The sequence below is a fragment of the Anomaloglossus baeobatrachus genome, chromosome 11 (assembly GCF_048569485.1).
Source record: "Anomaloglossus baeobatrachus isolate aAnoBae1 chromosome 11, aAnoBae1.hap1, whole genome shotgun sequence".
NCBI lineage: Eukaryota > Metazoa > Chordata > Amphibia > Anura > Aromobatidae > Anomaloglossus > Anomaloglossus baeobatrachus.
In genome coordinates, this window is record NC_134363.1 from 26,926,316 (window position 1) to 26,931,261 (window position 4,946).

A 4,946-nucleotide genomic window follows, 5' to 3' on the forward strand; every position below is an offset into this window, starting at 1 on the left:
CGCAGAAGAAAAGGAAATGATTGTGACATACTTGTTCTATAATATTGCTTTCATGGGCATGTAGTCTGGCAATTTATCAAATGGGCAATGATTCATTCGTTGAATAGATTTCTAATCAGTTAAAATATGAAAAATGTTAATTTAAAGCCATAAAACATGTATCAACTTCCAATACAAAAATACTCGTAATTCTAAAAAAATCAAAGAAGAATACTGATTGGCCTAAATTAATTTATGTCTATGTTAAAGCCAATGTGCTAAATGGTACAATGGCAATCACTCCAATTATTAAAAGTGAAGTATTACTTCCAAAAATGTTTTGTAGGAGATACTTAGTGGCTGACATTTTCTGTTTAACTTGCTGTCTGTTAGCTGTTGTTAGACTTAACTCATCTCTATTAGCAAAGCTGATATGTAGACATGGTGTCATGGTTCTGATCCATGGTTCTCTACTCTCCTGCAGAGCCAGTGTTCTGTTTTGTATTTTGTGCTAGTGGACGGGTGGTTTCTGTCCTCGGCTCCTGCACTGTTGTTGGGAGGGGCCTCTTGCCAGGCAACTCGTTCCGGATGATTGCTCTGCTTCATAAGGGAGCAACCTGACCTGGAACTCCACCAGTCGTAGTTCCTGCCTGCAGTAAGTTCTCTGGCTCCCGTTTAAGCTTTAATCTTGTCCTCCTACTCTGGACCTTTTGTTTTCCCCCTCCTCCCGTGTCCCTGACATTGTTCCTTGGCTTCCGACATCTAGCTTATACCCCAACCTTGGCTCCGCTTTTCCATAGTGTACGTTACATGACTTCCTGGCTTCTGACCTCTGCCTTGTACCCTGACCTCAGCTCCACTTCCTCCTATGTACCTTACGTGACTTCCTGGCTTTTGACCTCCGGATTGTGCTCTGACCTTGGCTTTGCTTCATCCCTGTATTCCATACATGACCTGGCTCCTCAGCTCCAGTTTGTTGGACTTCCCCGTCACTTAGTGCTTCTGGTGATACCGAGTGGTAGTTCAACACACATGGATTATAGGAAATGTGGAGAAGATATTTGAAATGCCCTCCAGATTTCAAATGGGCAGTTTAAATGATCGATCATTGATTAATTTTAGTAGTGCAACTTGGTAGTAGCGACCAGTCATTAATAATCAACACACCTACATCTCTGCAGTGAGAAAGAAGGTACATACCTTTTTGATGAGAAATACAAAAATAAAAATATAGAAAAGTCCAAGAGTAGGACAAAAAAAAAGTGTGGGAAGTGTGGCGCCCCTGACCTGGTCAGGCACCACTGAGTACTGCACCCATGCTGGGGACAGTACAATACAGGTAATCCAGATGGCTGACAGGGGTGTGGAACACAGGCGCATAGTGACCAGGTCTCACACATGTACCCATGAGAGGACCCCTGGGGATCCCAGGAGGGGGCAAGCCTTCACCTTCACTGGAATAGTGGAGGGGGTAGAGCCTCCATCTCCTCTCAAGGGGTGTGGTAAGAGAGTCTGGTTGCTAGGTGGCGTAGGCAAGAACAGGAGAGGAGGGGCAGTGAGTCAGTTAGGGCAGAACTCCATAGGGCTCAGTGAGGAGCAGACCTGTGGGGATGATGCTGTCTAACAGCGTCCGCGCAGTGGCTATTGACGGGGGAGAACGGTCAACTAGGAGTGCTGCCTGAAAGCCAGCTTCAGCTAGAGAGTGCACGGAGTGGGAAGTAAGGAGACTGCTAGAGAGCACCAGGCCCAACCGGGCGGCAGATCCCGAAGCGAGGATAGATTCACCTTTCCCTGCTAAACCTGCCGGTGTGGGGCTCTTACAGCCCACACCACAACAACAAAAGCCGCAGCCACGTAACCGCAAGTTTGGGCCCATAGGTCATAGGAGGCAAGAGGCTGGAGTGGCCTGGTCCGGGGAACAAGCAAACGGCAAACAACAAGGGGAGAGAGGCTTGGAGCATCTTCCCTGGGTGACCCCCATAGGGACTCAAAGTCGGGGTTACCCCAAACCACCAAGGGCTAAGGAAGGCGAGTCAGTAGTCACCCTCATAAAGTCAGCCTGAAGGATACCTGGTTCCCACCTGGTTCATCCCAGCTACGCCCGGGTTACTCACCCTGCCACCTGAAGTGAGTAAAAACCCTGAAAGACATCCTGCCTGTGTGGTCATTCTGCGACTTGTAGTACTACGCATCTACACCGGGCCCTGGGGCTTGCCTCACTCTCAGGAGGCTACTACATCTGACTGCACATATCATCAGCCCCAGGCATCCCTAACCTGCAGTGGCGGTCCCCACTGACCGCAATACTGAGAGTGGCGTCACGATCAACACCGAAGATTCCCTACCAGTGACGGAGATCCAGACTGACCGTGGAGTCCCTGAAGGTAATGCACCGACACTGCATCAACACCTGTGGGGCTTCACATCTGGCGTCACGAACAGGATAAGGACTAGACCTGTTCAGACAGGTGACCATGTGCCTAGGCGGTCCGCTTGAAAAATTGGAAGCGCCGCCATATTGCCACCATGAAAAGCGCGCTGAAAAACAACAGCAGCCCGCGCTGGAAGAAGTTACCGCCCACGAAGAGGTGTGGCTACCCAGAGATCCCCTGCAGGGTTCTGACCTCGCTGATGAAGAAAGCGGAAGCGTCCGGAGACGGCGGAGCAGAAGAGAAGCCAGCAGCTTGCTAATGAAGATGGCGTCTGAGAGCAGAGATCCAGAGCCAGGCTCCGCTGCCTGGTGGTGCCGGGAGCTTGCTATTTTCTGTGACCAGCTGGAGGCCAGGATTGTGCGACAGCTCAGGGAAGAACGCACGGAGCTCCTGGAGATGGCTGCGGCGGTGCGGACCTACGAGGAGGGAGCCGCGCGGAGCCTGCCGGATCGAGCGGCGACGACGATTCAGACCCCGATGGGTGAGTCCGGTGTTGCCCCGGCTAGAACAAGAGCCCCGACCCTAGCTGCCACACCCGCGGTCCCAGAAGAGGCGCCCGGCGCGGCGACGCTGGACCAGGCCGCAGCCACGCTAGAAGCGGCCCGCCAGATCCAGGCTGCCGCAGCCATGCCCCGCCTGTCCCGCAAAGGTCCGACCACCACTGCGATACTGATCCGTGCTGCAGGTGTGACGCTGACCCAGGCTGCCACCCTGCTGAGCCCAGTCCGCCAAGACCCCACCGCAGCAGCGACGCTCGTCCGCGCCGCAAGTGAGATGCTGAACCAGGCCGCAGCCCCGCCAGGCGCGGCCCGCCAAGCTCCGATCGCAGCAGCGACGCCCAGCTCAGCCTGCACAGAGCCCTCTGCAACAGCGACACTGATCCAGGCCGCCGCCATGCCAGGCGCGGCCCGCCAAGACCAGGCCGCCGCCATACAGGGCGCGGCCCGCCAAGAGATTGCATCACTATTTTCCCCGGCCTGCAAGGCCAGAGCAGACACCGCTCCCCAGTCCAGAGAGGTCCCTGCTAGGAAATCCCTGATAGGTGAAGACTCCGCATACTGGCAGCTGAAGGCTGACCTGGAGGCCAAGTTCCCACAGGAGATGGTGGACAGATACATGCTCCCTCCGCACACCCCTAAGGCAACCCCTGCAGCCGCGCCAGAGAGTCCACCGCCTGGGCCAGCTGAAGAAAGCCCATCCCCAGCACTGCCACCAAAGGAGTGCCAAGAAGAACTAAGGGGGAGAGGAGGCCAGGAAGCAGAAGGGCTGACTCCGACGCCAACCGCAGCAGACCCATACCCAGAGCCGGAGATGCTGCCCTATTCTCGCTGGGATGAGGAAGACCTAACCCCATCTGCTGACGAAGATCAGCCCAAAGACCTCACCTGGGAGCCTGCAGGCATGAACCCAGCCCGCAAGACACGGCGCAGCAGAGCAAAGTATCCTCCAACACCACAGTCTCCAGAGCAGAGAGAAGTCACAGCCAGAGACCTGCAAGAAAAACGAGCCCTGAGAAGGTCCAAAGCCCAGGTCAGAGGACCCCTTTGTAGAGGAGTTGTGGAGGACTTCAATTTGAAAAGCGGATACGGCTTCATTGTAGCAAGAGGAATAAAAGAGGGCATATTTGTGAATCGGAGAGATGTTCAAGCCCACCTGCCCAGAGGACATTCAGGCAGAAATTTGAAAATTGGAGACGCAGTACAGTTCACCTTGCATCAAGGAGAAAGGGGCTACTATGCCTTAGATGTAGCACCATGTCCCAAAGAAGAAAGAAAAGACAGAGATAAAGAAACAGATGCAGAAAAGGAAACAGATGAAGATCTAGAAAGAAAAGACAAAGAGCCTACAGATGAAACTACCTCAGAGGATGACAAGGAGCAAGAAAACAGCAGGTGCCGTAGCCCAATAGGCCAAAGCCCTGGTACAGAGGAGTAAAGTAAAGAAAGAAGTACCGAAAGTTTGACCAGTTTGACAAGTTGAAAAGTTTGCAACGTTATTGTTTAAGCATGTGCCCACAAAAACTATTGTGAGAAATAAACTTTAAGGCTATGAACTTGCTATAGCCACAAACTCTCGCAGTGTAAATAGTTACACCAGAGGGCACCACCACCACCAGAGTCAGCCTGTTTAGGGGCTTGGCTCGTCTGCAACCAGGAGGAGCCCGTCCGTATATAGGGCCTTGGCTCACCTGCGACCAGAGAGCACGCCTGTTTATGGGGCCTTGGCTCACCACCACAAAGAGGGTACCTGGTCAGCACCAACTGTGGAGGCCGCCTCTGCATCCTGCCAGAAGAGGCTGAAGGCGCGGATCCACCAGGCCAGGTATACCCTGAAACCACCAGCCCATGAAAGCCGCCTCTACATCCTGCCAGAAGTGGCTGAAGTCGCGGCCAACGTGAAAGGGTTTTGGGTGGGTTAACGGACTTGTGGGTGGAGGGTGGTGATGTATGGTACCTGGTGCTTTTAAATGTTTTACATGTTTTAATGTTTTATGCATTTTAAAGTGTTGTCTTGCAGCCCGAGGACGTGCTGGTG